This window comes from Barbus barbus (genome assembly GCF_936440315.1).
Source record: "Barbus barbus genome assembly, chromosome: 4".
In the NCBI taxonomy this organism is placed as follows: Eukaryota; Metazoa; Chordata; class Actinopteri; order Cypriniformes; family Cyprinidae; genus Barbus; species Barbus barbus.
Window position 1 is genome coordinate 7,897,208 of NC_136732.1, and position 12,278 is coordinate 7,909,485.

Consider the following 12,278-nt stretch of genomic DNA (forward strand, 5'->3'; position numbering starts at 1 on the left):
GTCTCCTCCGGAAGCGCAGTCTTTGATATTTTGCAACTTATTGTGTGTAGGTGGCTTTTTGATGACTCGTGGTCCTTAATTGCTTCTAATTTTAAGTTTTTAGTCCCGATTACAAAAGGATTTGACTTCGCTTTCTCTGAGCCATACATACGGCAGTCACTGCAGTACATTTCATCTGTACTGCGGTCATAAATCAGCCACTCACGAACCTTGCCGTTGTCGCCACTTTGTATTAAAACGTCGTCTTTTACTTTTCTTTGACTCATCCTCATCTTTTTGTTGGTTGTTCGTTTCAGCCGTTCGTTTGCACCTTGAGCTAAAATCCAACGAAAAGGCAGACTTAAAAAAAAACAGACGCAAAAAAACAACTCAATTCTCATTGGCTACCCGCCAATGTGGCAGGTAGATTGACGGTTTTACCCGCCAATTGCAAAATTCACCCGCATTTGGCGCGTGGTCGGGTGTTAATTTCAGGCCCTGGCTATGACGCACGCTGGTAATTAATACACTGCCCTGATGGCACATGCCAACGGCACATAAAAGCGTCTGCTCACAGCCTGAGCTATTCAACAACTCATCCTACTGTTAAAAACACTTTATACTTACCAGCATGAAGACTAATAGTGTCAGGGTTTAGTTAAGAGTTGGATTCATATTAATTTTGCATGATTTACCATTATTACTATAGTAACTACATGTAACAAGGACACTGTAAAATAAAGTGTTACCAATAATGATACATTTTAAAGATCTGTGTGTAGTAATTTGATCTGTCAAATTAATTCTCTTCTAATTTCATGAGGCTGAGAAAACAAAATAATTTAAGTAAACATTTTAAACCTATTTAAGTAATCACAATCACACATATCTCAACTTGTCAGCCTTAATTACTGAATTACTCAGAATTGTTATTGAGTGTCAGTCAGAAACAGCTGTTGATGTAAATGTGATTGTGATAACATCCTCTTACTGACAAACATGAGACGGGACACGTCTTTATCCTTTTAATCACACATGCCCTCATCTGCGAGCACGTCTCAGCGGACAGGAGGCCGCTGAGTCTGTTTACATGCTCCACAAAAGAGAGGTGGAGAAGATCTGCTTTCCGATACACATACATACACCACCATTCTCTGAAGATACGGATCAATAATTGTTGATGAATACTCAATTCAAACAAAAATGCATATCTCATAAGGCAGACATTTTGTTGGCTCAAATTATGTTTATCTTCTAATTTCTTTAGGGGCACAGCTTAATCTAGGTTACTTTCACCAATCAAATTTTTAATCAAATTTTCCAGGATAAATCACCTTTAAGAGAATGCAAACTGAAAATGTCATCATATATGTTTTGTTTTGTATCAGGAGGTACACGTATAATGCTTGCGCTTTACTTTGCGAGTCAAATATGTAAATAAAGGATAATTCATTAAATGAGCTTCCTTGAGTACTGAGATTTGATATTGCAATGATAAAGCTAGAACACATTAAACTTACGATGGGGGCCATATACAATGGGGGAAAACGTTATTTGATCCCCTGCTGATTTTGTGCGTTTGCCCACTGACAAAGAAATGATCAGTCAATAATTTTAATGGCAGGTTTATTTGAACAGTGAGAGACAGAATAACAACAAGAAAAACGCATTTCAAAAAAGTTATAAATTGATTTGCATTTTAATGAGGGAAATAAGTATTTGACCCCATCGCAAAACATGACTTGGTACTTGGTGGCAAAACCCTTGTTGTCAATCACAGAGGTCAGATGTTTCTTGTAGTTGGCCATCAGGTTTGCACACATCTCAGTAGGGATTTTGTCCCACTCCTCTTTGCAGATCCTCTCCAAGTCATTAAGGTTTAGAGGCTGACGTTGGGCAACTCGAACCTTCAGCTCCCTCCACAGATGTTCTATGGGATTAAGGTCTAGAGACTGGCTAGGCCACTCCAGGACCTTAATGTGCTTCTTCTTGAGCCACTCCTTTGTTGCCTTGGCTGTGTGGTTTGGGTCATTGTCATGCTGGAATACCCATCCATGACCCATTTTCAATGCCCTGGTTGGCTTCAATGCCCTGGACCTAACGGTACATGGCCCCCCTCTATCGTCCCTTTGATGCAGTGCAGTTGTCCTGTCCCCTTAGCAGAAAAACACCCCCAAAGCATAATGTTTCCAACTCCATGTTTGATGATGGGGATGGTGTTCTTGGGGTCATAGGTAGCATTCCTCCTCCTCCAAACACGGCGAGTTGAGTTGATGCCAAAGAGCTCGATTTTGGTCTCATCTGACCACAAAATTTTCACCCAGTTCTCCTCTGAATCATTGGCAAACTTCAGACGGGCCTGTACATGTGCTTTCTTGAGCAGGGGGACCTTGCGGGCGCTGGAGGATTTCAGTCCTTCACGGCGTAGTGTGCTACCAATTGTTTTCTTGGTGAATATGGTTCCAGCTGCCTTGAGATCATTAACAAGATCCTCCCGTGTAGTTCTGGGCTGATCCACACCGTTCTCATGATCATTGAAACTCCACGAGGTGAGATCTTGCATGGAGCCCCAGACTGAGGGAGATTATTGTTATTTTGTGTTTCTTCCATTTGCGAATATTCGCACCAACTGTTGTCACCTTCTCACCCAGATGCTTGGCGATGGTCTTGTAGCCCATTCCAGCTTTGTGTAGGTCTACTATCTTGTCCCTGACATCCTTGGACAGCTCTTTGGTCTTGGCCATGGTGGATAGTTTGGAATCTGATTGATTGATTGCTTCTGTGGACAGGTGTCTTTTATACAGGTAACGAGCTGAGATTAGGAGCACTCTCTTTAAGGGAGTGCTCCTAATCTCAGTTTGTTACCTGGGAGCCAGATATCTTGTTGATTGATAGGGGATCAAATACTTATTTCACAAATCGATTTATAACTTTTTTGAAATGCATTTTTCTGGATTTTTTTGTTGTTATTCTGTCTCACTGTTCAAATAAACCTACCATTAAAATTATAGACTGATCGTTTCTTTGTCAGTGGGCAAACGCACAAAATCAGCAGGGGATCAAATAATTTTTTCCCCACTGTATTTGCTACACATGTTATTCATTTGTATCTGTATAGATATATATACGATTTTTCTAGATCTTACACTGTTTACAATGGGCATGACCAAGTGAATGTTTGTCCATTTGTCCTTCATGTTAGAAGTATGTTGGATGTAGAACTTGACATCTGTTTACTGTTGGCGATTCATCATGTCGTGCCCCTAGCATCCATTGTAGACAGGGTCAAGTCAAATCACATTTATTTATATAGTAATTTATAGAATACAGGTTGTATAAAAAGCTTTTCAATAATAAAGAGGAAAATAACTGTTAATGTTGCAAAGTTCATCAATTATGAAACAAATTTGATTCAGCTACTGCTCTACAGAAGACAAAAGTGTCTTTATTCATCTTAATTTAGAACAATGTTGATTAAATTCAAGATTTAAGTGTCTTGGTAAAGGACATAATGGTGAGACTCATGGTTTGTTTGCTGATTCACCAGCTCTAAGCTTTAAAGACCCTGTTATTTTAATGCTTAAGTTCAACGTTTTGTTGACCTTAAATATGAGTTCCAAAAGGTTGTTTTGGTTCCCAAAATAAACTTTCAAAAAACAACAACAATGGACAATTTTGTGCAATGGGATGGTTCCTTGGATGTTAAAGGTTCTTCATAGAACCATAGATGCCAATAAGAACCTTTATTTTTAAGAGTAGTTTGATTTTTTGGAAAAAATGGAAGTTGGATAAATGGATGCACTCAGTATCACTTAGACTGGTTGGTGTTCATGTCTCTCAGGTACAGTCTGTGCTATGACATCAATGCATTTGAAGTTATCAATCTCCATTGAGCGCTGACTGTGATGAATATGTATCTTGTCATCAATATTCAATGTGTTGCTTCATCTATTGAGGACTGACATTGGCACCACCAATGAACGATAGGAATAATAAGCAGAAGAACGGCTGTGCCAGCTTTTGACATGCTCCCACGCAAGAAGCCACAGGTAAACAGACAAGCACCGATCTCGGCTGTCCAGAAGATATGAAATGCGGACGGTGTGACTCCACGTACCTTTGAAGAGCTTTTTTGAGAAATCAGGATAGCACCAGATCATGCCGCACAAAAGAATGATGAAAGAACGAAAGATAAACAAAGGCTTTCAAAGGCTGGAGTATTGAGACATCAAACGCAATGTAGAAACAACACACAGCATCTCACCTCAGCTGACATATTGACAACAGCAGCCTATGAGGAGAGAAGAGGTACGACAAGAGGAGGGGGGGTTACGGGTGGAGAGGTTGGCGAGGTCAGCCTAAACCAACAGAACGGGAGAACCTAATTTCCAATGACAGAAGGGCCTTTCATCTGGGGCCCTGCCTGGAAATGTGCTGTGTTTAATTATTAAAGAAGGGTCTTACTCTGTGGGGTCGGCATGCATTTGAAGTCTCTTAAATTCAGCCCTGCTGACAGACCGCGGCCAGCCGTCTCAGTATGTGCCCTTACCTGTATGACAGCCGCTGAATGCTAATTTGTAACAAGCGAAACTCATTAGACCTGTGCCACGGAGGGACGCGCGTCCCGGCTCATCTCAGAGCACCACAGCGCTTCGGTCGCTCTAGTGGGGTGGCTTCAATCAAAGGCTCTAAGGCATGCTTTGTTTCAGGCACACATTGAATGCACACACACAAGACAAAGTTTGCAAGATGAGAGAAGAGGAGAAAAGACAAAAACAAAGAAAGGTATGCTTGTCTAATGCGTTACAAGTGTGGGTTCCTATGGTGCTGTAACAGCAAAAAACCTCAGTACTCGAGGGGCCGATAGAGTGTTCTTCAAATGTATATGCCATTAAACCAGATGGGTTGCTGTCCAGGTCGGCAGCTGTAAACATGTGTAACTGTTCAAACTGTTGCTTTGGTTATACAGAGATGCTATAGCACCATCAAACAAAAGCAAGAGCACCCTTAATTGACCCGTCGCAAAGAGCTTGATTGACAAGCAATCTGACCAATTACAACACCAAATACACCATTTTGTCCAACAAACAAATAAGACAGGAGAGTAGATTGACTTTGGTGGATTTAAACTTGAAAATTGTGTTTATTGATGTCTTCCTGTGGTTTAAATCAAATACATTCTGATGTTCATTCATGTTTATTTCGTGCTAAGTAAATATGAAAAAACGGTCGGTTCATGTGCCGCTTGAACTGAGGCAATACAGTGGTCTGTCATGACACATTAAAGAAACACAAAATTTTATTTATTGCTTGAACTTCTAAAAAATGACAAAATTTGAAAGCTGAGACCTGTAGTCTGTCGACGTGTTGTCAGTTTACTCTTTGCTCCACGATGTATTTTTCATTGCGTGAGAACATGGTGTGTAGTGTGAGAGAGGGATTGCTCGTCAGACATAGCAACAGTAACTAAGGAGGGTAAGTTTTTGTGAAGGGTCAATTGGATCTGTAATAACAGTATATAACAGCGTTGAGCATTGCAGTCAGAATCGACTTACCACTCAAAATGTTTGAGTTTTTGTTTAGTCCTGTGTTCTAATTGGTAATGAATCCTCTTGTTATACAGAACAAAAGAGTAGATGCGAAGTAAATAAGACAGTGTAGTCAGCTTCATTGATTATAACTGATGTTTTCATTAGAGTACAGCAGAACTCTACAAGATCACGATGAACTGAAGTGACAGTTTTTTTTAGTAATTACAAGCGATTTGATTCTGGAACTGGGCCTGTTGTTCCACCTTGACAGCAGATGACTTGAAACAGAAAGTCATTGAAGAAAGACTCGCTACGCTGATGCACCCTTGCTTCATCACTCAGAATGTCACTAGCACATATGTATAACATTTCAATTTCATTCTGATAGATTTCAGAACGCGACAACATGTGAAATTGAGACCATGTATATAGAAGCTACATAAGAGTGCAAGACATTGAATATTTCCATTGAACAGTGTTGAAGTATGAGTGAACGCACTCACTGTGGCCAATGTCTGGCTGCTGTACTCGGCCTCCATCTTGGCGAGCCGTTGATTGGTGTCCTCCAGCAGCTCCTGAATGTTGTGTGTGTGCTTCTTCTGCAGGTCAAACGTTTTTTGTTCCATCTCCGCCACCGCAGCATGCAACTACCAGAGAGGACAAACCAACCATACAACATAGATCAATAAAATATAAAAATAAACTCTTCAAGAATTGTAATATTTATAATATCAGGGCTCAACTATGTTTTTTTGTTGTTGTTTATACTCTCACAGCCGCTTGTAGTTCAGTTTTACTTGCTATTAAAGAATAGTTAATTTAAGCAATATATTTTCATTTGACAGAAAAAAAAAAAGATATAATGCTTTTAAAAACTTTTTTGAAGACCTGAACAAACAAAATTAATGCTGTATATCCATACCAGAACAAACAAACAAACTACAGGATGTATCAGACTCCTCATTCCTTTCCAATTTTTCCTATTAAAATCCTTTCCACTTTTTGAAAGAAAAATACCTAATTCTGAATTTAAAATAAATAAATACAACATACTAAAAGTTTGCAAAACGTAAAAACAGATGATCTATGATCCCACACTATCATCTGGCCATCCTTATTGTTGAGCCCTGAACATGAGTCCTACAGAATATTATGTTTAGAACAGAGAACAAAGAGAATGTTTTATAAGGCCTGAAGCAAGATACCCTTCAACCAAAAGCCTGTAGAAAGGCAGGGCCGGATTCTCTGGGAAAACCTTGAGCTTTTCTTTTCTATCTCTGCAATAAACATACACATCTACTGAACACTCAGAGAAGATGGATTTTTGAGATTCTTTCTCATACTCAGACGGGATTGGCTGAGCTCTAAACTCAGTGAGTGTTCAGCGTTCAAAGCTCAGGTTGCTGGAGGGACGGGCCTGTGGAAACCTGAGCCTTTTCAACCCTTCTTTACCTTCTTCTCCCATTCGCTTTTCAGAGATTCAGCACTTTGATCAGACATTTTCTTCAGCTCGCTGATCTGTTTCTCTTTGGTCTGTCGGATGACCTGGGACTCTCGCAGCAGGCTTTGAACTACAGGGGAGAGAGGGAGGCAGACACAAACATTCAGGCCTGGCCGCAGGGCATCTCTCTGTCTGCTTGCACCCCAGGCTTCCCCTATTATTTTTTATTATAATAAAAAAACAAAAAAAACAAAACTAAGACGCACGAAGCTATTCATGACACATTCCACATTCACTTTATTTTTCATTAACGTCATCAATATAATAAAGATTAATTTGACTGAAGAGTTCTCTTAATAAATAAGCATTTTGTCAGTTAAAAGTACATTCGATGTAAATGAAAAGCGTGTTTTATGATTTTGGGGGCTTATTCAAAACTAGAAAAAAATGAAGACTAAAGCTCCGTTCACACCAAGAATGATAACTATAAAGATATTAGTGTCCACCCCAGCGGACACAGATATCGTCTGTTTATTCTAAGCGCCGCTTTAAATTCTCCTGCTTGTGATAGCATGATGGATTCTGATTCGGTATCAATGATTTTATCGTTCATCAGCTGGAAAAAAATCGTTCTGGAAGTGGTTCCAATGATATCGCTTCTCTGTGCCTTTATCGTTATATCTGTGGTGTGGACTCAGCTATTCTTTAATATCGAGACTGATTTTTAGAACTATATCTTTATCGTTAATCTTTATACTTACAGTGTCTTCCTTGGTGTGAACTGGCCTTAACAGCCTCTTGACTAACCTGGCTCCAACAAATACCTGCCACTGACTTTTGAGAAATACGTAGAAAGGCCAAACTAGACATCAAATCACAGATGCTACTTTTACTGAGTCTTAAGAAAAAGCCACTTTGTTTGTGAGTGTGGTCCATGCTTTACTACATGTCTGTTTACAAGGCGCAGCTTTTGTTGGCTACTCAAATCCAAGTCTTTAGAGACGTTTTGGGGCTGAAAGAGAGGTTTCAAGCTGGAGTGCACAGGGCAAGACCTAACTACTGACAGAGCGCTCAGAGCGAGTGTATAAACATGACCACTGCATGTTCTACCCTCACCTCTCTTCTCCAGCCTCTGAATCGTCTCCTCCGCCTCCTTCTGCTTCCCACGATACACACTCTTCAGCTCATCAATCTCGCCATTCTTGCGGTCCAAAATCTGAGAAAATAAACACAAACCACGTTTTGTACATTCTCTGAAGAAAATGTGGCTGGCATTGTGTGTGGATGAAGCAGTTGTTAAGTCAAGTCACATTAATGTATCTAGAGCTTTATACAATACAGTTCGTGTCAAAGCAGCTTTACAGTGTCAAACAGGAAAATAGTTTGTCAATAATGCAAGAGGACAATAATAAAGAGTCATTTTTCCAGTTAAAGTCGATTTATTGATGATTTAGTGATGTTATCATCCTGTTCAGCTCTCCTCCAATAGTGTTTGTGCAATCAGTCAAGCGTCCCCAACTAAGCAAGCCAAATTAAACTGTTAGACTGCTACATGTGGTTACTAGTGTACTCTAGGTGAAATCTGGTCTTTAGATATGACTCAGTTCCCTTCTTCAATATAATTCTGTAGGATTTTTGCCTGTTTTATAATCTAACAGATGAAAATTGAGTAATTAAACAAACATAACAGGTATTATTCATGTCACAAATGCATGACGCTTTCCCAAGTTTAAAGCTTAGGGCTTGTTGAGGCTGTGACACACCAGGCCATCGTCAAGCGTCTGTCAGCACAGCGTTCTGGTGTGTTCTGCACTAGTAGGAACACACTGTACGTAGACAGTTAGTATTGTACATCCACAGTCCCAGTTTCTCTTTTTGAATGACGAAACAGACTACTGCCACCTGCTGGCATGGAAAGTTATTTCCCCTCAAGCGTCAAGCAGGCACAAAATGTATGCAGTCGTTGGCTGCAGTCTTTACGTTTTGGCCCAGATGCCAGGCAACACAAGGCATCAACACCGCTGGCTTTCGTCTTCGCTAGTTCTTTGATGTCGGTTTGATGTGTCACGGCTTTTAGACGTTTGTTCAGATCACTAACCCTAAGTGTGAGCAATGGTAATAGTGATGCTTGCATTAGCAAACAACTCTGCAAACAAGAGGCATTCATGACACTGAAACGACGGATGACAGAACATTTATGTTCCAGACTTTCCAGCTAATCTACAGCCATAAATAAATTTCAGTGGGAACAGAGTTTAAATAGAGGTTTGTGGTGCTTCCATATGACAAGCTAATGCTGGCTGCAGATTACAGAGGATAATGTTCTTATTCACAAGCATGACCATGAAGAAACTCGCCCTCTCCTGCGTCACTGAATGCTGGAATTTGCTGCTTTGAAGCCAATGTTTAGCGAATGGGGGTTTGGGGGTGGTGGGCAAGATTTGGGGGTGGTGGGCATTTTTGGCCCTTTCTTCAGTGAAGGCTTTTTGCTTAAGTATATTATCTGTAACAGTAGCGTAAGCTTAAAGCAAAGGATGACAAACCCGTATGAATCTCACACTATGCTCTGGGAAGGAAGACCACTGGAGACGTACCCATGACCCCGCTGACAAGTAGTGGTGTTTTGGTCATGAACAAAACAAATCATTCACTTCCATGCACTGACATATTTTTCACACACTGAAGTCTCTCCCTTTTGAAGGGCTTGACTGCTTCTCCCTGCTTTCAAAGACTGACTATAGCATGAGCAAACAGCATTTCATTACCATACATTAGCATATAAATAGCATATCAATTGTTGGACTTGCTGAATGTATACGCCCTTCACTGAACAAGTCTATTTTTTGAATCTGAATGACTTAGAGCAGGGCTGAATGAACTGCCACTTGTTCACGATCAAACTAAACAAACTGGAACATGTCATTTGAGAATGTACTAAATGAACAAGGTATTTCATTTGTGAACAGGGATCTGATGACTGACAATGACTGAAAGAAAAAGGGGGCACTGGTTCACTCAGCACAAGAAATGCTACATTTTATGAATGTGTAAAAATGACTTATGACTATATGCAATTAAATAAGGATGTTACTGGAAGTAATGATACATTTAATTAGGCAAGTGGCCCCTCCCACCCATCAGCAGCGCACATCATGTATTTCTCCCTCATCAAACACACCCAATTCAGGTAAGCAGTTCATTGGCAGGGACTACAATACCTTAAAGGTAATAAAGATATACTTCAAGCTAAATCAAAGAACAAACTGAAGTGACATTATTTCATACAAAAACAACAATTTGTTTTCGGAGGTCGAAAAGTTTGGCATCGAGATGTTTGCTAACGGTACACCACTGCTCATGTATTTTGAATGTACTTTTACCCCAAGCAAAGAACGAAAAAGAAATTTGAGTGAGTATACTGATCCCTTAACAGGGTGTATCAATCAAATGAGACATTCAAAAAATGCAGTGTTGGGGAAGGTTTGGGAACCACTTCTAATGCTTAATCACTCTTTGTAAAATTTTAATAATGCACAAGGCTGTTTCTGTTGTGAATGATTCTGAACGAATCTACTGAGTGAACAATTCAATGACTCACTCATAATACACCACAAGCAAAAACAAATTTGTCACTATCTACTGGTGTAATGATGTAATGACAGAATCTGAATGAATCTTTTGGTTCAAAAGAGTCACTAGACTGAATCGAAATCTCCACCACTTCTCACAAAAGCATGTTTAATGGCAAAAGATACCAAATAAATAGAAAAAAATAGACATCCAAAAATCGCTCATTGAAGTTTTCTGTTGGAATTAGGTTTTGTGAGAGATTTTGCATTATAAATGGGAGTTAAAAAAATGGATAAAAGGAAATGGAGCGATCTCTTCAGTGAAAACAGTGTTACATATTCTTTCTGATGTGTCTCAGGAGCATGTTGAATGTTAAGATTCCAGACTCTCTGAAGCATGAATGAGTGTTGCCTGTATCTGAGAGGACTTGAGCCACAGGTTTGAGGAACTCACTCATGTCCTTGTCCCTCATCTCCCAAAGACCTCGGCGGTGGGCTCCCAGACTCCAATGGGCCAGTTCTGCGAGTCCTTAACAATCCACCCATTGTGCACACAGCGCTTGCTTTTGATGAACCCAAGGAATTTAGAAATCCTTCATGGTGGGAGTGAGCCAAGCGCAACCTGCATTTAGCAAGCTCCAAATAAACAGCAGATCTGCTGAGTTTGTTTCCAAGTGGCGGTCCAGTCTTGTGCCTTGCACTGTGGGCGATAAGATGCCTGGGCTCAAGGTGGGGCGGAAGGTGGGTGGGCATTTCAGAAATGTGTTTTATCTGATGCGGCTGCTGCACAGCAGAGAGCCGTTTGTTGAGACCGCTGTAACTCCTTTGATGGCCTGACCTTCTACAAGCCGTCTGTGTCCGAGTGGGAGTTCAAAGGCTGTCGGCCATTGTCTCAGTGAGGGTGGACAGCGGCGTTGCGACCAGGGGTCTGTAAATCTCAAAGGACCCTACGGAGATCAATGGCTCGGAGGACATGACAGGGCACACGCACCGGCCCGCTCGCCCCTGGACTCAAGCGAGCCCACCAACGGACACCACTGCGCCGCGTGTGTGTGGTGTTTATAGGGTCTTCAAAGAAAGATGCACCTGAGCAAATATTGACATTCTCCGAACAAGCACATCTGAGTCTTTCAGAACCAAACAACAGCGCTCATTAAGAGCAAAGAAGACACAATCACCAACAAAAGAAAGTCTTATGAACCAATTAAGATTTCATGTAACGTTGATCGCAAAGAACGGTGAATTAATGAAAGATCCACAGGAAGCTATTGAGCTATTGAAAACTAAACAAGACTAGTCTTCAAAGGCCTTTGGCAGTAGTAAGAGCTCCTATTTACAGATGTACTCTCTGAGGTTGGGGGTGATGGTCCCTCATGAGGCCTAATACAGCAGTGTTTAGTGAAAAGAGGATGGACATCGCTGACGAGAGGACCATTTCAGTGCTGGTCCTTCAAACACAGATGCAACTTCATTCAAACCAAAAATACCTCCCAAAAGTTATTATTTTCTCCCTCTGAAAAAGTCAGTGAGCCCATCAGTGGATTATTTATCCTGCTTTTTGTCCATCAGAAGTGCACTCTGTTGCTAAGCTCATCATCCTGCAAGCCGGTCGCCTGTGAAAGATGAAAGCTTGCAGCTGAGAGTGAGGGAAAGAGGGGGCGTTAAAGGGAAGTTCGTGGAACATTCAGGGACACACACAATTTTCCCATCGTCTCCTTAAAGAGCTCTTTTCAGACACCCAGCAGAGTCATAACAGAG

At 40.8% G+C, this 12,278-nt stretch overlaps 1 pseudogene across 1 annotated transcript in view; it reads right to left on the bottom strand.

Moving 5' to 3' along the window:
- LOC306867941 (centrosomal protein of 112 kDa-like) overlaps nucleotides 1–12,278 on the bottom strand; it is a 178,908-nt pseudogene that overhangs the window by 120,540 nt on the left and 46,090 nt on the right. Inside the window, exons 9-11 of the transcript XR_013785800.1 lie at nucleotides 8,068–8,167; nucleotides 6,963–7,081; nucleotides 6,014–6,157 (exon numbers count right to left, since the gene is read on the bottom strand). The product of XR_013785800.1 is annotated as a centrosomal protein of 112 kDa-like (transcript). The remainder of the gene's footprint in view (nucleotides 1–6,013; nucleotides 6,158–6,962; nucleotides 7,082–8,067; nucleotides 8,168–12,278) is intronic.